The sequence below is a fragment of the Phoxinus phoxinus genome (genome assembly GCF_949152265.1).
Source record: "Phoxinus phoxinus genome assembly, chromosome: 21".
In the NCBI taxonomy this organism is placed as follows: Eukaryota; Metazoa; Chordata; class Actinopteri; order Cypriniformes; family Leuciscidae; genus Phoxinus; species Phoxinus phoxinus.
In genome coordinates, this window is record NC_136896.1 from 13902991 (window position 1) to 13929669 (window position 26679).

The following is a 26679-nucleotide window of genomic DNA, read 5'->3' on the forward strand; positions in this document are numbered from 1 at the left end:
ATATTTATTCATATGCAATTGTAATCTTTAATCAAAATATATTCCCCTCCCTCCCGCAGCGACATCTCTTTCTCTGATGCATGACGTGTTTACCAGCGCAGGGGGGTCAACCTAACCTGTCACTCATATGAGATCATCAGTAACAGCAAACGACAACAATCCTACGATCCAATCAACTCCCAATGGACAAAGCCAAGTCCCATCCTAAATTTGTTCTTGCTCAATAGCCGTTTCACTCGGATTTACATCACAATAGGGAAGAAAAGACTAAGTTAAAAGGTAGGCTACATTACACACACAGTTTCTGCCAATCTCATGTTAATCTTGAGTAGGCTACCTATAGATTAGTATTGCATCCTTCATATCTCGGAAGAGTCTTTAGTTTTATCCGATGTATAAAAGACAGATACAGCTCAGCTGTACCGATTTAATCCAAAAACAGTCGAGCACCTGGAGGCGTGCCGTGGGCGGAGCTAATAGCACGGTGTAGTTTTAGAATAAACAAATGGACACTGTATGGTGGTCAGCTAAACAAATCTATATAAACACACAATACATAATCGCATTATCCGTGGAAAACTTTTGATTCATTATACATTCGTGTTGTTTACATTATGCACTTGCGGGCCAATTGCCAACAAAACACATTTGATGCAGTTTTACTATACCGCCTGCGGTTCCAACTCATGACAGGTATCTTTTATAGCTGGGACTGCTCCATATTCAGCACTAAACGATCTGAAAATCCAGCGTCGAACTGGGCCTTGTTTATAAAACATTTGTCACTGAAACCCGGGAACAAACAAACACGCCTAATGTTACTTGAACAACTTCGTTGCTGCCCCGGAGAAACAAAGTGCATCCACTGTTTTGGGTTCTTTGGCAAGCTGAATACGGTTAACTCTACCTCACAACCAAAAACACACGTTGGTGACATGATTTCGAGGTCTAAAAACAAATTGACACATTTTTTGAACGAAGCACGTTGATGGGCGTGCTCTTGCTCTGGCTAATGTGTGCACGCGCTCTTCCGGGAGAAGTGCCCATACAAGGAATTCCGCCCTTTATTACGTCATACAGGGCCAAACTTACGTTGCACAAGTGCCCACTACTGGCAGAACTTTCGCATAATAAGGTTTAAGTGAACCACTAAGCAGCCCTTGATCTGATTTATTTTTTAAACCCCTTTTTACTCATTAACTTGTTTCATGCACCAATTTATATGCATATAAGTTGTTGGAGAATATATAAAATCGTATAAGTAGGCTATATGAGCTGTTGGAGAATTTTTTTTTTTATAAAAATGAAAAATATTAATATTATAACCTTTGACTGTGAACATAAGGTAGCTACAAGTATTATGCGATTAAATCTCAACATAATATGTTAAAACTATTATGCGATTAATTCTCAAAATAATACAGTTGAGGAAGATCTCCTATGATGTCACAATCAAGTTGAATTGTGGGATATAGAGCAGCTTGAAGTTTACATCGGAGTAGACTTGGTCAAAATCGAGGGGACGAGGGTCTGTCCATATAAACTTCCCATGTCCAAAATGGTATCAGGGAATGGGAAGTGCTTAGGGAAGTTCACGAGTGTGTGTCTAAAAGTGAAGTGGAACGCAGCCTTATACGAACCCTGAAGGAGTGTTTTTGGCACAGCAATGGCCATGTTTAGCATGTAGCAGTGTAAATAAGTCAGAATGCATGAAATATCATTAGACACCCCCTTTAAGCTCATTCAACAGCATTTGTGGCATAATGATTATTACCACACAAAGTCTCTCCTTTTCAACAAAACTACAATAAAATACAACACAAAACAAAATTAAAAATATAAAATAAAATAAATAAAAACTAATAAAAAAAAATCTGGATGACAGTGATGCATTTGCAAGATGGAAGTGAATATGGCCAATATGTAAATGACGTAGCCTAAATAATATGCATGTCAACATGATTTCACTGTGAAAATGACAGTGACATGAAATTACAAAGCCATAAACACTAAAATCATGAAACAACTGTAAAAATGATTATACACAGCATTACATATCAAATAATACACAAGCTTTTACATTAAACCTGAAGTATTATTTTACAGTATTTGATATAATACACTCATTGTGAACAAGTTGTTCTGCACAACTATCCCTATATTCACATTTGTTGCTACAAAGGTTAAGGTTAGCATCATGGGTAAGGGTCACCGCATGGCTCCAAATAAAAATGGTCAATTAATATTGCATGCATCCACCACCATCCACCACCCCTCTCTTTTTCCCATTGTTTTCCTATCTAAAATAAATTTAAAAAATGCCTCACTCTACATAGTCAATATGTACACTGTAATTTTAATACATGTACTGTACATAGCCGTTAAAGACACCCAATATAAGCAGAGAGCAAGTGGATCTATTCAAATGTATCTGTTAATAGCAGATTGGGCACCATCTTGTGGGTATAGGATTGTTCAGAGAGGATCCTCCAAAACTAATCTGTTCGATGTCCCCTCTTCTGCTCAGTTAGCTATTATCTTTTGACAAGAAAAGTGGGCCAAAGCTCCCTTGGGAACCTCCAGCTTTGTACTCAACAGTTGCATGGTTCAATGACTCGTCCCTCCACGTCAAAACATTGCATTGGTAACAGGCCCAATCGCTACACGTGTGAAACCGGAGGTGTTTTAATACATGAGGTGTGAGTTCCTCAGGCACTTATGGTGAGGCGTGAGATGACATGCATGCTTTCAGGGGAAAGCTTTGCTTTATGTTTATGCGTCTTCATCAGCACGGATTGAGAAGAATAAAATCTAATTTGGGGTACCTGTCTCTTCTGAAAGCGGCTAGAATGAATCAGCTGTGTTGGTCTTTGGAATCTGAAAAAAAAAAAAAAGACATCAAGGATTTTTCTTTTCTTTCTGAAACATCATTATTATTGTATATAATTAACATCTACAAATTTTTCGTGTTATATATTTTTGATTCCGTTCATTTTTGATGGACCTGTATCTTCATTTATTTTATGACTCCCCCAGAGTTCTTTCTAATTTCGGAAAAGTAATTATTTCCTCATTTAGACTTTGAAAATTCTAAGTCATTGCTCAATACAAGATTATGTTAAAACAGCATTTTGGACTTCCCATCGCATATCTTAACATCATATTTATATCTTAAATGTTTACTATAACTACTTACAACATACAAAATTATTATTTTAGTCACAGATGTGCAGAATATTCAGTCTGAGCATAATGATTCCTCTTCCAAAGATGCATGCTCTGTTCACTCTTGGGCTTTTAAAGGTACATGAGAGAGAATTCATGAAAGTCTGATTACTGTAAACACAATCAAATGCAAATAAAACGAGTCTTCAGACGTATTCACAATGGGCCTCACTAGATCCCCGTGGTTCATTTGTCTTTCAAAAAAAATGGTTAAAAGAATGTTGTGTCCTAATACTAGCTTGTGGCCCTCATTCAGAAGACATGGTATTAATCATTTATGAGGAATATGTGTTTTAACATTGCTGCCTTGATGACATGGCCTGGTTTGGACCAGAGTGTAAATGAAAGTCGAGTAAAAGCTCGATTTATGAGCTCACATCCACTCTAAATACACAGTTATTGAATAATGCAAATCAATAATAAAGTATTACATCTTCAATCCTCTGTTAAAAGACAATACATTTCTAATAAGGTGCAATTCAGTCATGTGTCTGTTTGCACCCTGAAACGTGTGGTTTTGTTCAGTTCACGACTTCATTTTCATGATGACTTTGAGGAGGCACTAATTATGTCATGATGTTTACAGACTGCAAATTATTCTTTATTGCAATAGAGCCCCTCAGTTATTATATCATTTTGAAGGCCGAACCAAAAGGATAATTTGGAACAGTTTTCCCTCAGGAATTTCTAATGGGTTTTTAAAATAGTGGTTTTGGATATATGAGTAAAATGTGGTCAACATTAATTGAAAATACTTGTGTTCCAGAAAATGATTGAATCATAGCTTAAGTGTGGATTTTTAAACTATTGTACATAAAAATGTGCTTGTATCATACAATTTATATAATAATAATACTAATAATAATGTATGTAGTAAAAACTCTTTACGTAATGGTAATAAAAAACTTATTTTACTCATTAAAAATTATCATTATTTTCCACAACAACAAAATACAAACTGAACATCTCTATTAACCACCTATATATAACCTATTATCAATTAATTATGAGCATAAAATGGACACTGTAAATTGATATTGACATTATGAAGGGGATTTCTAAGCAAGTGGCACACTTCCCTTTGGTTTGACTCCTGGTGAGACTCTTTTCCGATTAGGAAATCATTTCTATGATGTTGCAAACATATGTTGAGGAGATTACACTAATCGTGCCATACTGTTCTTTTTACCACCATCAGTTCCTGATAAGGAATGTCAGACTGTTAAGTCACCGGAGAGTATTACAAGACACATTGGTATAAACCCAAGTCCAGACTTCAGGTACTTTAGTCAGCAATCACTCGCCTTTAGGAACCAGCAATAAAACAAAGTGAAAAATAAATAGCTGGGACAGTCTTGTAATAGGAAAATCCAGAAACACTGAGCTATAGTTTGAGCTATACTTTCAGGGCAGACACTAGGACATGAGCAGAAGTCTTCTGGGGATGTGGCTTGTGTAATGCAATGCATTAGGAGCTTGATTGTAATGTAGACCTTTGTCTTCTGTCCATCAGATAAACAGAACTGGAAGCATCCTGGCTATTTTCCAATGTGTTTCCTGTGTGCATTAGCTTGTATATGGGGGGATGGGTACATTTACATTCGAGTGGAATTGTCTCGAGCAGCGTTGAAGGAGTCGGCAGGGTCTTATCTGGTGTTGGCTTTGTTTACTTGCAGAACAGGGTGGCAGGTTGACAAATGCCGTAATCAGATTGGGCAGAGATCCCTCGGCGACTGCTGTGGGGAGATGTTCCTTATTCCTCCAAGACTGGCATCCTGTCGACTACACCATCTCCCGCACAACCATACTGCATGTGCTGGTACTGTGAACAAGAGAAAAGAGTTATTCTTTACTAAACTGAACAGTAATTCATAAGCTTTTTAAGGTTTTCAAAAAGATACTTTTTGTGTTGCATTTTTCAAATGTTCTATTTTGTCATGGATAACAATATCATCAGAATAAAATGTTTTAAAATTTCAACAAAACATTCTCAAGTGTATTTTTGCACCCCAAAGTAGATAGTAAGGTATCTCCATGTGCAAAAGATTATAAAAAATGTATCCACTAATAATGTATAATGTAATAATGCAACGAGGGCAAACATACCTTCTTGTATTGTTGCAAGAGGAAAGGAATTTAATGAATACATTTAATGAATAAATTAAATGATTATTATTAAAAAAAATTAAATGTGTTTTAATAGCAAGTTATTTTTCCGCAATGTAATACAGGGTGCTTCAGAAAGGATGGAGAGTAGGTTCCAAGTGCAAATATCAACAAATTAACACAAATAAATCCAGGTAGAAGAGTAAATACAGACATGGTGAAAGGCATGAAAGGATAAAACTAGAGGCATTTCGAAACCTTTGTAAATCTTATTTTCAAACCATTAATTCAGAGCTTGTATCAAATGACCTGTTACTAACCGTTTCAAAATGTTTCAAAATGTCAATAGTTCGCCGCTAGGGGTGATCTCTGTAAACCCATGAACCAGTGTGTATATGTTTTTTTTTTTTTTTTTTTACCTGATCTCGGATCAATTTTATTAAATTGTAAACATTTTTGTAGACATTTGCATAATAAAAAGGAAGTTACCTTTTGGCCTGACTAACCAAGCTCTCCCAAGAACAATTTAATCAAATAACAAATATTATACCTATGTTTCATATTTAATGGTATTAGAATATTTGTCAATTGCATGAAATAGATGTACTTTTCAATGTTTTCATGGATGTTTGGGCTGAGTTTTTGTTTTGAGTGCTTCAAAACAGTGAATCATTTGGTCAAGCAATTGGTATCAAGCAATTGGTTCAACTGATTCAAAGTTTCGAAAAGCTTTGATTCTTCTATCACTAGGTAAAACAGAACTGAAATAACGCATGCAATACATCCACAACGGACAACACCAGACACAGAACACAGGAAACATTGGGGTACAAATACACAGGGTAACAAGGGCCTGACAAGGAACAGGTGTGGGTAATGAATCGCTATGGCAACAAACAAAGCAAAACAGGAACTAAACACAGGATTTCGACACATTAAATAATTAGTCATTAATATACAGTATGTTAATTATATATTTATAATAATTCTATCCTGTAGCTCAAACAACAGCGCATGATGCTAGCAAAGCCAAGGTCATGGGTTCCATTCCCAGGGAAAGCAAACTGATGAAATGATTACTTTAAATCGAATGTAAGTGGCTTTGGATAAAAAGCATCTCCCAAATGCATATGCAATGTGAATGAAAAATTATGATATTTAAAAAAAAAAAAAAAAAAAAAAAGATTAGCAACTCTAATTTAAAAGCATATTGAACAGCATTTCCAAATATTTGTTTGATATAGGCAACGTGAAACAATCAGCCAGTCCCAAGATATTTGATGTTTAATACAGTTATGAGCTAGATTTTGGACTAATGACATCTCACAGTGGGCGGAGCCGCAGCACAACACCACAGAAATACAAGGTGATAAAACGTTTACATAAAGAGCTTTCTTTTATCGCTTTAAAGGCCGGTTAGGTTGTGACTTTAGGCTTTTTTGTGAGGGTTCAGCCACAAGTGGCATTCAAGAGCAGCCTGCTGGATCAGCTGTGTTCATATAGAACCTTGAGACTCATGCTAAGGGACAGTTGAGCGAATTGATTTAACTCTCTGAGTCAGTCGCATTCACTGTTGAAGGCTGGATCAGTGCTCGAAAGTCCCCTCAAGGCTGTGTATGTGCATGTGATGGGTTGGTTTAGGGATGCGCGCTGGATGGGTCGGTTGCGCTGACTGGTTGTGGGCTGTTTAACAGGCCAAGTGTGTCTAGTCTGCTATGTGTTGCATGCAGGACTGGCGCACATTCCCAGGGAGGATAAAAAAGGGAGGGTTTTGTCAGCGGTGAAGGCCATGGAGGAGCGCTGCTGTCAGTGATTAATGGCTGGCAGGGTTTACTGTTCTCTGGGTTATGGATTTCCTGTCTCTCTCTCTCTGTGGTGGCTGCCTCTCATTAAACACCGCAATCAAAGAGGCCCCGGCAAGACCCGCAGCTCAAGGAGGAGAAGAGAGTTCACAAACAGACCGAGTGTAGGTGCCGGACAGATGAGGCGAGCGTAATGACCGGAGGACAGGAGAGGAATGGGTTAATAAGAGTTATAAATCAAATCACCCACCAAACCCAGATGATCCATGTCCTGAGAGAAGCCGGAGATTATGTCAGAAGATGGATATATTTTAGCAGAACAAAACAGGGAAGGAGTGGCTCTGCACTCTGTCTTGGCATGTCCGTATGGTGTTTTGATTGAGAGAGCATGCCCAAATCTAATGAAGTCATCAGAGACGGGGAGGAAAAACCAGCTATGGAAAGAGGAAATGAGTCAAAGCACATTGAGTGACAGATAGTGTCTCATGACAGCCAAAGGCCCACACCTCATAGTCTTGTCAACATTAGACAGCAAATGAAGGATACTCGCAGTGTACGCATGCAGGCCGAAAGTGATGGAAACAAGATCCATTTCCAAGCTACTGAAATTCCAAGGTCAGAGATGGTGGATGCTGGTCGCTGATGTCAGACACTAAAGAAATAACTTACATACTTCAGTACTGGACACTGCAATATCAAATCCATCTGGCAACCCCCCCCCCACCGTCGGCTGATACTGAATAATCAATTGTGCATGATTTGAGCATGACTTGCAATATAAGACATTAGAGACAACGTATTTGACATTTTCAGATTGACAGAGCAACTACAGTCGGGTTCAAAAGGCCACACTGAAAATTAGAGATTCAAAATTCAATTTAAACCTAGCTGGAAAATAAGCTAATAGCAAACAACAAACATTGACATGGCATAAATAATATAGTAAATTAAAAAAACATCCCAAAGGTGCTCTGTTGGATTGAGATCTGGTGACTGTGGAGGCCACTTGAGTATAGCAAACTCATTGTCACACTGTAAAAAGTGTTCAGTTCACTTTTTTAAAAATAAACCGTTGCCTTAAAATTTAGTAAACAAACTGAATGCTTAATTGGAAAAATTAAGTTATGTGAACCTGACAATTCCACATTACTTAATTTTTTTGATTAAGCATGAAGTGTATAATTTTAAGACAATGGGTTTCCTACATTTGATGATTTGAGCCTGGTGTGTTATCCTGCTGGAAGTAGAATACTGTGGTCATAAAGGGATGGACATGGTCAGCAAAAATACTATTTCTCAATTGGTACGAAGTGCCCCAAAGTGTGCCAAGAAAATATCTCCCACACCATTACACCACCACCAGCCTGAACCGTTGATACAGGGCAGGGTGGATCCACACTTTCGTGTTGTTTACACCAAATTCGGACCCTACCATCTGAATATCACAGCAGAAATCGAGAATCATCAGACCAGGCAACATTTTTCCAATCTTTGGTGTGTGTGTACCCTCAGTTTCCTGTTCTTAGCTGACAGGAGTGGCACCCGGTGTGTCTTCTGCTGCTGTAGCCCTTCTGCTTCAAGCTTCAGATGCTCTTCTGCAGACCTCGGTTGTAACCAGTGGTTATTTGAATGACTGTTGCCTTTCTATCAGCCTAGTCATTCTCCTCTGGCATCAACAAGGCATTTTAACTCACGGGATATTTTCTCTTTTTCAGACCATTTTCTGTAAACCTTAGAGATGGTTGTCCATGAAAATCCCAATAGATCAGCAGTTTCTGAAACACTCACCAGCCTATCTGGCACCAATAACAATGACACGTTCAAAGTCACTTAAATTCTTCCTCATTCTGATGTTTGGTTCGTCTTGACCATAACTGCATTTGAAATATCATACTGTAAAGTATGATATATATTGAAATATATTGTGTATGTTTTAATATTTTTATTTGGCAACAACATACGCCGTATTTAGTTGCCTTATGAGTTGCATGTTTGATATTACGTTTTGTCAGATTTGTCAGGTTAGCAATCCTTTAAAAAAAATTACAATATATATATATATTTTATTAATTAATATTCAAAAATGTATATTATTTTTCATATTGTACATCAGATTTTTTTATTTTTTTTGCTATTTACATCAGCGCATCCCTAGACAATCTGAACTAATTAGAATTGTTTATAAGCAAATTTGATTATCTTTTGTGATGTTCATTAGTTTGCAATACAGCATTTGGTTAAAACATGCAAACACCTATAAATAAAAATTGTAAACGAGCAAATTAGCAGCAAAGTCTGTGGATTGCACTTTGAAGTCAGACAAAATAGCATCCCTGACATTTTAACAAAGCTATTCAGATTACAGAGAATTTACACATCAGTAAACATGAATTAGAGACATCCCGGTGTTGCTGTGCTCCCTGGCAGTAATAATTACTAATAGAAATATGAGCAGCAAATAGAATCTCATGGTTGAACATGCAGGGTGCTTGTCTATTATTCAAATAGCCGTCAATCATTCCTCCCCATCTAGCAGCATGACGCAAGCATCTGAGGTAGTGTGTCCGGACAATGACCCGAGAAGCGAATCACACTAGTGTTGTACTAGTCATGAGTAAAACAAAATTTGTAGGGCCAGAGGATAAACTGAAACACAAAAGATCTCAATAATCTTCTCAGCCTGACTACCATCAATCTCTCTCACTCCAAAACAAGTGTTTTTTACACCACAATCCGAGAGTGGAGTCAATGTTTGGCCATAGGCAATGAGTCAACATGCGTAGGCAGTTCTGAGGGAAAGACGGCGCTAGTTCAGGGTCTTAAGAAGAAAATAACCCGAAAGTTAAAAAAAGACAAATTGGAAACACACAAATCTAGGCTGAGCTTTGTTACTGTATATCCCATGACTTCTCCATAACCAGTGTTATGATACTCGATCACTAGATTACTGTTTTCTGTGTAGCCACCTCATTTTTATCCCATTTATCCTCCTTTTTTAAGCGTGCATTGATTACTGAACATGCCTGCGGGCTCTGGAGAAACCTAGCCATCTTCTCCATCAGCCCAGAATCCAATCGCTCAATGGCTATAAATGCCTGCCACCTTCCCTCACAGAAACTGACGCGTTCTTTAGCGCTCAGACAGACTCGCTCTGCCTTCTTGTTGCAACAATACCTCAGCGCTAATGTTTTTGACGCCAGCACAGCTGGAATCCCCGCATTTGTAGTCCAATTATATGTAGGCATAGTTATATAAATATACATTAGTATAATCGTACGGTGTGTGTCACACAGATGGACAAGCATTTAGGTGCCAGGCAGTTGGCAACTCTGTATAATCTAGAGCGCTTTCAGAGACGGTGTATAGCGTGCCATTCGCATCAATGCTATTAGACCAAATTCCTTTTATGAGTTCAGACCTCATCTAATGGCACTGGATGTCGTGGGACATAAAGGCATCACGAGTGAGTAATGTCTTCACGGCTTTTTCGCATAGTGAGCACACTTGTCACTGTTTCGTGTCAATTTCATGAGCTGCTACATCAAAAAATATGTTAAAGGGTGGGTCGTTTTATAGTCGCGGCACGCAAGTTGTGACGCCTGCTGAGTGTTAGTGTCAGGGTGTGTCACATGGTACAGTTGCTCTGAATGCTTATCTAATCACGCCTCTCTTTCTTGTGTCAGGGTGCACCGTATTACATTAGCCATGACATGGATCAGAGCACATCTAATTCAACTACGCGCACAAGATGGACGTTAAAAAGCAACGACGTGTGGGACAGCCTGAATCCAAATCCTGCAGTGGTGGCTAGTAGCTATGAATGCTGATTTTGGCAATGGCTAAACTCACAGGAAGGAATTTGCGGGTACAATTGACTCGGATGAGATCAATGAGGCGCTTAATATAATATCACATGTAAAACTAGCAAATCCATGGGAAATCAACTGATTTAACTCTACAAGGGAGCTGGTCTATGAGACTTGTGTTTTCATCCTGCATCTAGACAGTATTTCATGGCGATTTCATTGCTGACTGTGACTCTTTTTCCACTTGATTGATTAGACACAAGCCTAGTGATGAAAGTGATCTGGGACGGAGCTAAGGCAGTGCTCGCAGTGAGGTTACATGGTTCAGTGGCCAGAGCTTTGAAAATGCCAACCACCAGCAGCTCGAGTCTCCACTGGTGATGTTTTCAGACACAATACGCTGGGGTTCAAAAGCCCATTTGTGAAAATGCTTCTCTTTTGCATGTTTCTCATTTAATGTCGTTTTTAAAATGACAAAATATATTGTGTGCATAATTTCTGTGCAAAGATTAACTGTAAATTAACGTGAATTTTGAATTCGGCATGTTGCAATTGGTATGTTGCTATTATTTTCATGTCAACTTATGGCTGATCACCAGTAATGGATAATACATTTGCATAAATATTTTTTTTTATTAAAAAACACCAAAAATTAAATCAAGAATCTTAAAGGGCACCTATTATGACATTTAAAATGTTCCTAATGTTGTTTAGGGAGTCCCCAACAACAGTTTTACATGCATGCAATGACAAAAAACACGTTTGTTGTCGTATAATATGCATTTATTTTTACCTGATTTGCTCACCGACTCCCAAATGATTCGTTTAACGACTCGTTTTTCAAACCCCTCCTTTGCGCGATGCTAATCTGCGTTGATTGGTCAGATGACCCAGCAGTGTTTACAGAGATAATACTTATTTTTAACACAGAGTACAATGATGCTTTTATCAATTAAATTGTATTATAATAATGATTATAGTCCACTGCTTTATAGTTTGTAGTAAAAAACGAAAAATAAGATAAATAATTTAATGTTATGTTAGCGAGCATAGCCCAGAGTTCATATTGTAAAAGCACAATCAGTCTTTGTTTGCATTAGCCCGATGCATAAACATAAGGTTTTAAAAAAAAAAAAAAATGCAGTTACGTTACAGTTGTTACTCTATTCTTTAGACAACTCCGAAAACAACGACAAACACTTCACATATCTCAATACAATTGTCATTGAAGACCTAGAAGCTAAACGGTGCTTACACAACAAACAAAATAATTATTAAGCATGCTACATAAAATATAAAAGCAACAATTATTAATAACACTTACAGGTTGTGATACAGAGGAGGAAGCTGATGCAAATACACTTGGAACTGAACCTTCCTTCAATATCAGCCGGCTCGCGAATCCAAGTTTGATTGCATTTAAAAAGCAATCGTCTTCAAAATGACGCGAACAAAGCACAAGGCTCGGACTATACTTCTGTGGTATATTGAATTGTAGCCACTTAGTCTTCAAATGCTCCTCCTTGGGCAGATGAAAAAAGTTTGCTTTTGAGCCGCTCTTCAGAACACAGTGTCTCGTCGCCATGATATTTTCCTGGCCTTGGAGCGCAATAAGTGGGCGTATCGTATTCAAATAACTTGACAAGTTGACGTCATCTAGTCAGAGAAAAAGCTTCGGTCTTCTAACGATTCATAAAAATGACTCTGAGTCGACTCTTACTTTTGAAAGACAATAACTTTATATACGGTGCACTTTCATATTTCAAACTTTGCAGGATGTTTTTGTTCACTTAGATCTATGTTACACACTACATGAAAGGTAAATTTCAAAATTCCATAATAGGTGCCCTTTAAATGCTACAAATTAGTTCAGGCATCATAAAATTATAATGTACTGGAAAAAAATATTATTGTAATTAAAAATACATTGTATATTAGCATTAATTAACAACATAATTTAACTAAATTGAAAAACGGCAAACGAACATGCATGCTGCTGCTGCTGCTGCTGATGTACGGATTTACTCCTGCTACTAGATACACAGACACGCTGCTGTAAGATATGCGGCTGCTGCATTAAAAAGACATACATAAATCCTGTAGCAGATCTAAGCGGGTGGAGCTGGGGGAGGTGGAGGGCTTCAAGGGAACTCTACTGTAACTTACAGAATATTTTGAATGCCGAGCAAGCAATCCCATCGACTGCAGGATCAGAGGCCAATCAGCTTGTGCCATGAGGCAATGATGTGATTGCTTGCGGGTTGCATTTAAAGGACCTCAGCCAACTATATTTCAGCCAGCTATTAATACATATACATAATAAATAAAGTAAATTTTTCTTATTTTCAAGTATAAATTCAATTCTATAGACCCCTTTTGCGCCGACGTCACAATTACGTCACGGCGCCAGCTGGCTGCAAAACAGAGTGAAAACTGGATGCGGCCAATACAAACCAGCACAGGTTCAACTACATAATAAGGAGCTTAAATTGCTAATATTATTATTAAATGTCATCTTGTTGTGTTGTTGGGTTCTAGAACCAGGCTCCAATTTTACATTTTATCGCATAATGTTTTCCAAATTATTGTGATTATTTGTGAATCATCTATGATTGTTGTTTTGATTGATTGTGACTTAACTTTTTGAAGAACCTGGTAAGAAAGGGTAATCAAATACATAGTTAAAAAAAATTTGTTTCTCAATATTCTCATAATTAAAATTGCACCGTAACGTCACTCTTCACATTGTCGCCTTCTGGCCTTGGCGCTGACTAGGCAAAACTTTGGATTGTACCACACAAGTCTTGTAGCCTACGTGGCCATTCAGCACATAGTTATAAGCATCTGAAGATGTATATGCCCGCAGCTTCTCTTACGCTCGGTTTCTCTATCGGGTAGGTGTAGAAGTCAGCTTCTCAACCGGAGGTAACTTAGCGTTAACGTTAATCCTGTCAGATCGTCCATCCATTGACTGAGCGTGTACAGGTCATCCAATCTGGTTCCGTCCATTAAAATGAACTTTTGCAAATAACAATCGCGGTCCTGGACAGTGAGTGACCTTGCACATTAAGATAAAATCGGATTTTCTCCAGTCATTGTTAAAAAACAAGCCAACAAAACTGGCAAACTAACGTTAGTGAAGCGGCCAGAGGGATCTTTCTGCAACCAACTAAGCTCCGCCCACAAAAAACATCACCATGTTTACTAACTGAAAAGGGGTCTATACCTCTAAACATTCAGAATGAGGCATCTTGAACCCCACTGTATTTGCCCAGAAACGTCACATATTAACACACCTTATGATGCAAATGTTCCCACGTGAATGCACTGTACATGAACGCCACACAAACACGCACAGAACCACATCAGGACACGCTGCATGTCGCAGATGAGATCACACCGTGCATTTCCCTGCAGACCAGGCTCGATTTGTCTCACAGCAGCCTCCACACAGTGGAGAAATCGCGGTATTGGGTTTGAGTGATGTCAGTCAGCGGCATGTTTATCCTGAGGCGCTCGTCGCCTGCTCTTTAAACACAGGGCGACTAGCATGACTCGCATTGGCACTCCATGCAGCGGGCCACCAAACCTCTTTAGTGCATGATGAACCTTTAACAATACCCTTGCTCACATCTGTTATTGTTCTTTAAAGTAATTTATGTCCCTTGCTCCCTGAAGCACAGTGGAATTGGAAGCGTCTGCTTTGAATAAAAGCCAAATTACTGCCCGTTCTTAGCAGACACACATGTGAAACACACTCGCAAATCCCTTTTATTCCTGAAACGATTGTCGATTATGATTCTAGCATTGTCCTTTTGGACGCCATCATTCTTGATTGTCTGACTTGGCTGAGAGAGCATTTGATGTTCAGTGTAATTAATCTTTCATACAGTCAAAGTTAGCCGAGAAGTCAAATCCGGCACAACTGCACTCTCCCAAACACTGCAATGGTGTGCGGTTTTTCATCTTACATTGCTTTTTTCCTCGTTTTGTGACTCCGTCCTCTCTAATAGCATTACTGTAAACAAGAAGATGGTGACACTTCAAAAGCCAGTACAGATCATTTGTAGAAGGCTGGGAGGAGAACACAGCAGTCAACATAACAGAGCTCACTCCTGCCATCTCTGGCCGGCATAAGGAACTGCACAATAGCAGCGCCTGACAGAGTCTGCCAATTTCTACAAATTACTCCTCTGACCTCCACTTTCCATGTGCGATGGTTGAGAGCCAAATGATGGCAATTTCCCTCGAAATGCTCTCAGCTGTCTTGTGCTTTGGCAAGTGATATTGCCTTCCCATCCGTTTAGATTAGCTACACTGAATAAGGAATGACAAAATGAACAAGGGATGTAGTTTGTATAATATTTATAACAGGAGTTACTTAAATGTGCTTTATTGATTTTCCTATGCATGCATCTCGTGCCAGGGAACAACAGAAATGTATTCTAGACGTCAGAAATAGTGGTCCACTGCAATGCATTTCAAAGGCAGATCTATGCGAAGGTGAGATTGATAGGTTTATTCTTAAAATTGAGAAAGTATCTGATTGGTATGCGCATCATAATGGCCGTGCACCCTGTTGGAGAATAAATATATCACATCATTTTTCTGTACAACCACAAATCCAACGCCAGTCAGCCAATGCAGGAATGACAGCAGTAATTTTCCCACTGTCCCAATGTGGAGGAGCCTCATCTCCACAACGCTGCACAGTCAGCGAAATATGGAGCCGGAGTGCAGGAGCAAACCACCCATGCATGGCACACAACACACACACACACAATGGGCACGCACACATCCCACGTATGTGACCGAAAAGATTCACAGCAACACTGTTTAGGTGGTCAGCTTCAAGCACTGCCATAATGCACCCGGAGCAATTAGCCCAAACATAGAGACCGACTGGAGGAGGGTGAGGATTTATGGCCCATAGGTCAGCTCTTATCTGTCCAGGGCTCTTTCTGACGCAGGATTAATGGGAAATGGTTTTTACATGCCTCACTGGTTTCCAGAACAAACTCATTAAGTTCCAAAAAAAAGTACATATTGAAATTTTTTAAAACAAAGTATGGATTGAGTTTTCTTATAGGATTTGCTGACATCATGTTGAGAGAGGAACAAACAGAGGGATTAGAGATTGATTCTTAAAATCTCACGCTTCATCTGGCAAATACACATGTATGTATAATATCCACAAATATACATACAGTATGTATGTGTGTATATATATATATATATACACACACACACACACACACACACACATATGAATGAGTGTGTGGTGTTCGTTGTGTAGAGTCCACAAGAATAGTAATACCAGAAAGTTTTTGTTTGGTCCCCATGCGGAAAACAGCTTAAAAAAAACATACTAAAATATGTTATTTTGAACATTTTAAAAATGCAGAAAGTTTTTTGTGAGAGTTGTTTTATATGGTTAAGTGATAGAATATGTGGTTTGTACAGTAAAAAAAAAAAGATCATGTCTATGAAAAGTCCCTATAAAACTTGGAAACCCATATGTGTACGATAATGGCAATACACGTCTTTATATTTGCATATTCTCATAGACTACACGCCAAAAACAAACCGGATAAAAACAAAATGGACATTACAACTTACAGCACCCCAATGAATCACAACTAATACTATTAATAAATAAATATGAATAATAATTTGAATCAATTAATCTGAGTCAAGCTGGGAATTCTGTGCTGATAACCATCCCTCCAATGGATTCTCTTTTTATAATTTATTTCTTATTTTTAGTTTGATGCTCTTTCTAACGCTCAAAATAGAGGAGGTTAAATCTTAATACACAAAGCACGTATTAAGCATGTATTGCGTGACCATTTTTGCTTGTGATTGGCACTGCGGAGCATTTCATACGACACAGCTGCATCCACTACACCCTGAACTCTGTGCTACGAGCATCATACATTGTAAGAATGAAAAATTAATCTTTTTGACAGCACTCATAAATTCTGTATTGTCTCTCCCTCCGTTGAGTTGCATCTTTATATCTGTTGCTCTGGGTTTCGTGGAATTTGCATGAGGAGAGGGAGGAGCTGTGGACACTCCTCTAAAGGTTAATAACATTTTGACCTACTAAAGCCATTTTTCAGGGCTCATGCCATTAGATGGCCTTTGATCTTTTGTAAGGCAACAACAACAACAACAACAAAAAAAAAATCTATATACCCATTTTAATCACAATATAAATTTTCAGTACAAGGCAGGAAAATGTCATTCTGCTCTTTTGTTATTGCAAATCACAACAAAATATATGGTCCAGTCAACTGCGCCAAATCTCATGAAAGATTCATTTTCATTTTTCATCATTCCTTCCAAAGGACCCCGAGGACATTCGTGGAACAGCTCTTTAATACCCCCGTATAAAGAGCGTCAATGCAGGCTCCACTGCAAGCCGAGCCAAACCTCATTTAAAGTTCCCTTAATCATCAGACTCCGAGCACAATCAGAGGGGCTGCATTCATCGCTGTCACCGGCGCTGAGTGACCTTCATCAGAGGTGCCAGGGCAGATGCCAGACAGGCTGCCATGTCATCTTTGACAAGGCCGATTTCTCCGAGCGCACACCCACACGGATGAAAAGCTCACAATGGCGGAGCGACTGAAATACTGCACATTAACATTCATATTGACCCTCTACCTCTGTTCAGATTCTGTAATTAGATCTCCACCGCTGGACTCGATAGGAGAGCAAGCCTTGAACTCAGCATGTTAATGCTCCTCTTCCATCCATCTCCCAGCCTCTACGGAACGCCTGTAAAACTGAACGTGGTTTCAGGAGGCTGCAAGCTGTTCGGGTGTGATTTAGCCGTCCGTTCGGGAGATCCGAGACGCAGGGAGGTAATGAGGGTGTGATAGAGAACGGGGGAGCCATTAAATACGGGCGGAGAGGCTAAAAGAACAAGAACGATTTGGCTCTCCTTTAGAATTTAGTCCCCCTTGGTCCAAAACTATATTTATGGATTTTCTGTGTTTCCTTAATGCGTTGTTAGCCAAATATGGTTGCAAGTCCTGTTGTTACCAACATAGTAAGAATATTCTGTGTTTTCTAAAACTAGCTCATGGCCCGTGGTTAAAAGAATAGATTCTTGTTAGTATGACGTGGATGAAAACGTGTATATGAATATTATTTTCATTCAACATCTCAGTTTTTCAGGATAATGAAAACACTGTTTTTGTAGAGTGAGAAAATGTGCTCTACCACAGTATGACATATAGGGGAAAATGCAATGGGATCAAACATGCCATGTTTGTGAATTAGAGCAATAATCGGACATTGATTCGATCTTGAACCGGATAATTAGCAGAAATTATAATCTGTGTGACATCTTTAATGACAGTTCTATGTCAAACAAATGTGCAACAAGGCTGCGGTTTTGAGAAACAGTCATGACTAGTTAGCTAATTTATCCTATGATATATCGTACTATTGAAGTTAAGCTATATATTATTGTATGAGGTATGTACAGGCTAAGAGACCAACTGAGATGAGTAAACCAGCTATGGTTTAAAGTGTTTGTTTTCAGTTTGCAAGTTAACATTTAAGAACTGGTTTTAAACGTATAGCATGGTGCCAAATTATTCTGCTCTCCTACCTAGCTAACAAAAATATATTCTTAGAATGTTTTACAGTATTTTACAGTATGTTCACTCCTAAGAAAGTACTGGGTAACATAAGGTAACATGGATTAAGGTTAGGTTCAGGGTTAATACCTATGTTAACCTAGTTATTGTAAAAAGTACACAGTATGTGGGGAACAGGAATGTAAAATAAAGAATGTAAAATAAAATAAAGTTTTATTTCTGAATTTTTTTTTAAATGTTCAAAAAGTAAATTTTGTTTATGTATTAAGAACGTATTTTTCTTGATTTATGTGAACGTTAGAGGAACATTACATTCTTTCATATTGATAGAAGTCATGAAAACGTTATTTCTGAATGCTTTCTGAACGTTCAAAACGTCCAGTTATCTTTTTAATGTTTTAAGAAAGTTTTCTTGGTTACGCAAAAAATCATCGTTCAAACATTTCCACAGGAATATTCCTTCTTTCCATTCCATTCTCCACACCATTTATTATCCTAGTGTCACTGCGCAGCCTTGTTTATATGTTTATATTAATTCAAGTGATAAAATTGATTTCTTACAGCTGCAGTCATGCATTTTAAGTATCCCAAAAATTGTTAAGACACATTTTTCCAGAGTATAAAAGTTTTTAAGTGCATTAAATATTTGAATTACAAGAATAACAAATAAGACTTTACGGTGACACTTTATTTTACAGTGTCGTTGTTACACGTTACACGTTACACGTTACATGTAGTTTCTATGGTAATTACTATGAGTTATATAATTACATGCAACTAACCCTAAACCAAACCTAATCCTATACAGATAGTAGGTACATGTAGTTAATTAATATTACTCAGTACTTAAATGTATAATTATACTTTAACAAGGACACCTTAAAATAAAGTGTAACTGACTTTAAACTCCAACGCTATCTCACAACCAATTTGTACGAATTTGTACAAGTGATTAAAAGGTGACTAATTCGTACGAATTTGTACGACCTCACTTGTACGAATTTGTACGATTTGTCTAAACCCACATGATGGATAGGTTTAGGGGCGGGGTCAGGGGTAGGTCATTCGTATGAATTCATACGATTTAGCAAAAAACTTACAAATTCGTACAAGTGAGGTCGTATGAGTTGGTCCGAATTAGCCACCTCGTAAAATTCGTACGAATTGCCGTGCGATCGGGTTGGAAACTCAAACATACAACTAGACAGTCCATTTTAAGAGACATAAGAAAACAACACAATAAGGAAAACACCACAACATTGTGTTCTATGTGAACTGTTTCATGTAGGCCTATATAAACTGGTTCATACGGAGTTTCAAACATTACAGTTCCATCATACAAAATGCTTTGTGGTGCTTCAGGCTGAAGAGAGACCTTGAAATGTAACCGTTGTCTGCAGCCTATGGATGTTTGGTTTAAAAATGGCATGGAAAAACATGCCATTCATTCATCAAGTACACACATTAGCCTACATCATAAGGACGTTCCATGAACGTTGTACTCAGAACGTTGTATGATAACATTATGAAAGGATTCAGCAAATAAAAATAACATTATAGGGATGTTCCGAGAATGTTATTCTAAGAATGTTTTCTCTCAACATTATGAGATCATATATTTACTATTAATAACATAAGAACGTTTTGTCTTAACATTTACATAACTTTTAAAGAACGTTAGAGAAAGTTTTTGAAACGTTCACTGTTAGCTGGGACTCCGGGACATTAGGCTACTAGCCTACACATAACAGTATTTAAATGTTAATACATTTATTGTTGCTTGATAGCAAACATACTGCTAACAGAGAGTAACAGAGATAACATAGTACAGCTATAAGCTTCCACAGTTGTCCACAGGGACAACAGGAAGGGCTGTTTTTATTAGCTACAGTAGATCATAGCATGGTAACAATAGACTATCCCTTAAGGTCCAAGGGGGGCTGAATCTTGCATGACAGAACCAAGTAACGGCACACTATCTTAGGTAGGTTTAAATTGCTTTTTCTTTTGCAAGCTGACTGTTTACCTTACTGTCATAGCATACCGCTAACTGGTTAGCATGCTAGCTTAGTTCTAATTGATTATTCTGCTCTTCTAGCATGCCCTACACAACTATAATCATAACAGTATTTAAATGCTAATATTTAAAAATATCACTTGTATGATAGCAGTACCGCTTAAAGGCATAATTCTCATTGCACAGACTTGACACCAACAAACACATTCGTAAGGGTTTAGTCGGATCAGTGTTACTCCCGGTCGGCACTTGTTTTTGCAGACTGAACATGTTCAATCAGCATTTGTCAGATCATGAAATGTCTGAAAAGTGACATAATGTAGTCTGGTGATAGTCTGTGTCTGTCAGTGCAGTGTGAATTAGTTTTAACAGAGCGTAACGGATATAAAACAGTACAGCTAGAAGAAGCTACCACTGCAACAAAAGGGCTATTTTGATTAGCTACTGTTGAAGAACACAGTAGATCAGGCATCAGGGATCCAAGGGGGACTGAATCTTGCAATGCAGAATAAAGTAACTGCATACTGGGAATGAGCAGCTGCATTCATGATGTGGAGAACACTATGAACTAGCTGTTAATTATTTAGAATCACTGAAGGTGCAAAAAAAGGACAGAAATAGCGCCATTTAAGAGATGCACTAATGTATTGGTAATAGCAATACAGTGTAAATGAATTTCCTCGGGTCACTGACATTTAAAAGCTTAAGGACTCCAGCAGTGATGGTGTGATATCATCACTTCGGCTTTTCAGTGGCACAAGTGGCTGAGCTATTTGAATTACAAACACAGTTAATGAATTTATTCATTTTAAACCATTTAGCCAGATAATGAAAAAAGCCATTTAGAGCTCGACGCTCACCACTCAGATTGTAATTGCTGCATATGTCTGTGGATACAGAAAATGCCTGTGTCACTTACTCACGGTAGATCTGTAGAAAATGGCCATCTGCCACAGCGTGGCCTCTTTGAACATGATTCTTATCCTGAGTATTAATGTTCTCTCTAAATACACCATCCAGAACTAAAAGGATATTGCGTTGGGTCTATTACCTTCTGCCATCTGTTTTTCCCATTTTCCCTTTTCCTTCCAACACGCAAGGAAATATCTGACACAGATGCTGAGTCATTCCCAGATCAATTCAAATTAACGCTGTGCGGGCGTAAGGTGCAGATTTTAGCACTCCAGAAATGGGGTTTGACTGCGTGCCTTTCTTCCAATTCCGTTTTTATACAAATAATGTAGAAATCAATAGCTGCGGTCAGCATATGCACTTGGAGCGGTGGGATTTCGATTTCGGCTGGGGAGTTGGAAAGGAAGGAAAGCATAGCATCCGCTCCACCGCCGAGCGAGACCTGCTAGCTACGGTATTCCGAGAGTAGCGCTAACCACGCACGCTGCTTCTTTTATCAGTCAATACATCATTTTACTTAGCCAATAACAGAGTCCCTCACACGAAAGATAATGGATGTTCCTCTCGGTTGCCGCGGGATCTGCTGCAGTGGTAATGTAGATTAATTCACTGCAAACAGATTGATTTTTCCTTCTCTGTCAGAGTCATTTGTTTTTTCCTCATCGCTGTGGTCAACTAATGTAACTGCCCACCTGTGCGAAGGACATTGGCTACTCAGGCAAATGAGTAGCTAAACTAAAGCCATTGAAATTAGTGCTGTCCCACAATCCCCCTCTTCGCTTTCTGTTCCTCCCTGTGCATTGGCCTGACAGACGGTGTCAGCGACTGATAGAGGCATTGGTGACCCGTGTCGACCCTCCATCACTGCCAGTCAGCACTTCTGTGAGGTCAGGGCTGAGGCACCGCAGAGCGTCCCATTAAATATACGAGGCAAAATAAAACACTAAAGAGAAAGTAGGATGCTGAAAAGTAGAGGCCACACACCTCCATCTGTCACTTCGGCCTACCACCTGAGAGGGAGAGAAAAGCGACGGAAGGACAGAGTGAAAAGAGGAGCGCTCCTGGAGGCAGATTTTCTCTTAGAACTGGTATTAAAGTCACTGTGGAATCGTTTACACTCGCTTTATTGTTTCATCAGTGTTTATGGCAATCGCTGCCACACATTCACACTTTGATGTGGTCCGCTTTAAAAGGGCGAGCGGCATGAAAGAGTGTGGGAAGCAGAACAGATCACACCTCTGAGTTCAGTAAACTGCCTTCCGCAGCCCAGATACGGCTCAGCGTGGAGCTTTGTTTGGATGCCGTATGGGTTTTCCTCTGAGATTGACGACTATTGGAATGCAAATAGAATTCCGCAAACTGATTGATTTCTCAATCCTGTCAGAATTATTTATAAGAAGCTGTAGGGAGAACGCATAACAATTTGAAAGATTCCACTCATTTTATACTAAGCTAATTATTTACTTGAAGGATTATGAAGCGTGATTGACATGATGATTACAACATAAATTAATTTCCACTAGTCCCTTCTTTTATTTAATCAAGATTATGGTGAGGCATAGTGGACGTGAATGGGGACAGTTTTTAAGGATTTGAAAGTAGATATTAAATGTTTGCATTTTCGTTTACATTGTTGTATATTACTACATATTTTTACATATTAAAAACTTTTTTGAGCTCCAAATTAACAAATTAGAATGATTTCTTGAATGACACTGGAGTAATGGCCGCTGAAAATTTAGATTTGCCATCACAGGAATAACATTTAAAATAAATAAAAATGGAAAACTGATTTTAAATTGTAATAATATTTCACAATATTTCTGTATTTTTTAATGGAGCCCTGCACATGACATGCGGGGAACAAAATATGTATTTCGTGGCCACAAATTATCAATTCAATCCCATGACTTACTAATACATCAGCACGTTTTACTAATTCATTACCTCGTTTTAAGTAGATTGTGCACATGATACAATAATTTGTGTATGTGTGTGTGTGTGTGTGTGTGTGTGTGTGTACATGCCTCATAGCCCATGTCCTCCATGCCTCAATCTCTCCGTCTCCTCTGGTCCAGGTGGATCTCCCATGGCTGCTGCATTGTTTATGAGGCGCAGATTGCCATGGTGATAAGAAGGCCTCACTGGTACTCTAATAAGGCAGTGTGGGACTACTGGAGCCAGGCTGAGGGGCATAAGAGCCCAGGCCCCTGATGAGCACCACTCTGATAAGGTCGATGAATATGGTACATGCCTGTTGATGTTTGCAGAGTGCAATGAGATGCTCTCTCCCTCTCCTCAACGCAGCCTCGCCTGCAGATTACTAATGCATTCGTCTGGGGAGGCAAACCGGTCATCAATACGTTGGAGTCGACGGCAGCCTTGAGCGAGAAGAATCTCAAATGGGAAGGGATGGAGGAGCAATTTCTAGGCAAATAAGTTTGAGAGAGATTGATGGTAAGATATTCATAATATGTTGTCCCTAGAGTAGATCTGCACTGTGCAACTTCCTGTTTACACAAAAAGGAAATTGACATTTTTGTTAAGGAAGATAGTAAGTTCAATACATGTGTGAAAATTATGTACTACACTATCTCTTAGATTTGTTTACAATATATAGTGAAAGTTTTCTATGCAAACTTCAGGTTTGTTAAAAAAAGGTTTGTGAAAAAGCCAGTCTCAAGCGCACGGGAAAGGTTAAAACTGTAATATGATTTTAATGAGCTCCATTGTATATATAATATTTCATCATTTTCACTGCCAATACAACATGTAGTTCACGCACCAGTCAATCTGAAAAAAGCGGTTTGGTGTTAATGGCCTTTTCCATCACACTACAACCTGAGCTGCCATCACTTGGAGGCAGGCGTAAAGCTCACTGGTCTTTTGATTATCACTTAACCATTTAACATGTACATTTGTAATAATTATAGACCAGGGAACCAGAGCTCTCAGACAATGCTTCTGACTGCAAATAGTAGATGTAAGTGAGTGTATTTTGGAGAGTGTGTGTTGTCTCGTTATGCATGTGTATTCCAAACAGATATTAAGCACACTAGCAGATTTATGCATTCACATCTGTTTGAGCTCCAGAGAATAAAACACTTTCCACATAATGCCCACTGATTATTTTCCACCTCCTGATATTGTTCTTAGGGAATTTAATTTTGTGTAAGTTAAAGTGTAAGATGGAAACTGGACATACTGTAGTTAACAACAACAAAAAAGAGTCGATGCATGGCCATTTTTTAAAAGCACTTGCCCTTATAAAACTAAGGGTGGTAATTCATGAAACAAATATGCCTACTGATTGTGTTATTTATTTGCATGTGTATGTTGCTTTAGCACCAGATTTTCTAAAGAAATAATGCCAATTAGGTAGTACAAAACTCCAAAAATTGTGGGAAGGTCGTTTCTGAATGCTCTGTTGTGCGGGATCCAGTAGACTATCTGGTATACTTTACTGGGACTAAAGGTGAAGTTTGGGAGGTGCAAGGGGGAAATACGATTTAATCATGGTGTTAATAAAACAAATAAAATGCAAGACTTAAAAAACCATTGTGGGCTGATAAATAGTTGTACAGTTATCATTCGCTGGAAAACAGCACATTTCAGGATTCTGTGTAAATGTACCTTTCGAGTTATTGCATATGGATAGGGTTCATGATTACACACCAAGCACAACATTTGAAGGGAATTTGACTTGCTGTTGAAGTCAATATAAAAGAGTTACTGGCAATTTGTAATTGCAGTCGTGTATGGTTTAAATTTTAAGAACGATAGTCTGGCCTTGACTTGTTTTGATCTAATAAGTGGGTTTAAAAGTTTGATTTCTACTAGACTAAAGCAATAATTCCTTTTTGAAAATGTCACGTAAATACTTGGAATCATAGTGGACTAACAGCCCTAGATAATGTGATAAGCTAGATAAGCTTCTTCCAGTATGTACTGTAAACATGTTAACTAGACTATATTGTGAGCTTGACAGCAGCGACATGCGATGCACAATCCTATAAAAATCTGATTACGCATTGTGTCATAAACTGTATACTTGGATAAACTGTGGCTCATCTACACACACACCAACTGTAGCTTGATTATGACTTCACTGCAACAAATGCAACAAATTTGTTTTTAACTTTTCTTTGATAAAAAAAGCTTTTCTTACACCGTTGACCAAAACCAAAAAAGCTGGTTTACCTGCATTTACCCATATTGTTCTCAGAGAGAAACCTTGCCATTATCATCAACATTGTAAGAGCCTTTTGTTACTCATTCCCTTGGATGTGAGGCTATTGATGCGTTAGAGACCAGGCTAATAGTTCATGCTGATGAGGAAAGATGAGAGAGCCTGATGATAATTCTTAGACTCAGGAAGGGGCCAGTTATCATTGACGATGCCTGAACTGCATGGACGATTGTTACTTACAGAGGGGACAACAATAGCTCCTAATGTGTCGGCCACTCTGCAACTGAGAACAACAAGTGCTGACATCATCTGCCAGTGAGGAAGAAAACGGTCTTCACACCATCTCTATATGGCATCTAATATTCCAAAGGTAATATTCCAAGAAAGAAATACACCTGCTTTCATTTGAAATGCCGGAGCTGAAGCTTCCTGGAGAAAAACGTAATTTGCATAATGAGTCACATGAGTCTTGACTTCATACAGTAGATGTTGCGTGTAAGTGTTAATTAATTAAAACAAACAAGTGATGTGAAAATGTTGACATTTCCACCTGCCTTATTGTACAAAAAACAACGTGTTTACATTTACATAATGGAATCACATGCAATGAAAACTACATGCAATATGAAAACTATTTTATGGACAAGACTGGTGGTTCAGACTTCAGACACTTTCATGTCTTGTAGAGATTAATTTTGTTCTCACCAAACTGCTCAGATTAATCGGGCGATGATAATCATTTTATATAGTTGCTTGATTAGTGGTCTCTGTAAAGGCCGATCAAAGGAGCCGATCAGATGACGCAAAACTATGCGAAACAAAACAATTGCTTTACCACATTCACCGGACTGGCAGTTCCGCCAGATGTCTGAATAGGACAATAAATCTGCAGCATCATTGCAAAAATATTGCAACAACAGCAACTCTACAGCAATAGCAACAGTGTTCATTTTGTTGACAAATAATTTGTCAACATCGTCTGTTTTTCATCAGTGAAAAAATGTTAACT

General features: G+C 38.4%; 1 protein-coding gene and 1 long non-coding RNA gene across 23 annotated transcripts in view; both read right to left on the reverse strand.

Annotated features, from left to right (window-relative positions):
- nrxn1a (neurexin 1a) overlaps positions 1–815 on the reverse strand; it is a 169231-nt gene extending 168416 nt beyond the window's left edge. For all 22 annotated transcript variants that reach the window (XM_079594939.1, XM_079594941.1, XM_079594938.1 and 19 more), the window contains exon 1: positions 669–815. The gene's annotated coding sequence lies outside the window, so the exon portion shown is untranslated. The remainder of the gene's footprint in view (positions 1–668) is intronic.
- A 979-nt stretch (positions 816–1794) lies between these two features.
- LOC306989744 lies at positions 1795–26089 on the reverse strand. Its single transcript, XR_013795708.1, has 3 exons — positions 23509–26089; positions 4825–5047; positions 1795–2877 (listed from the first exon to the last, which is right to left on the reverse strand). It is a non-coding gene; the product is annotated as an uncharacterized lncRNA (long non-coding RNA).
- Between the last annotated feature and the right edge of the window lie 590 nt (positions 26090–26679).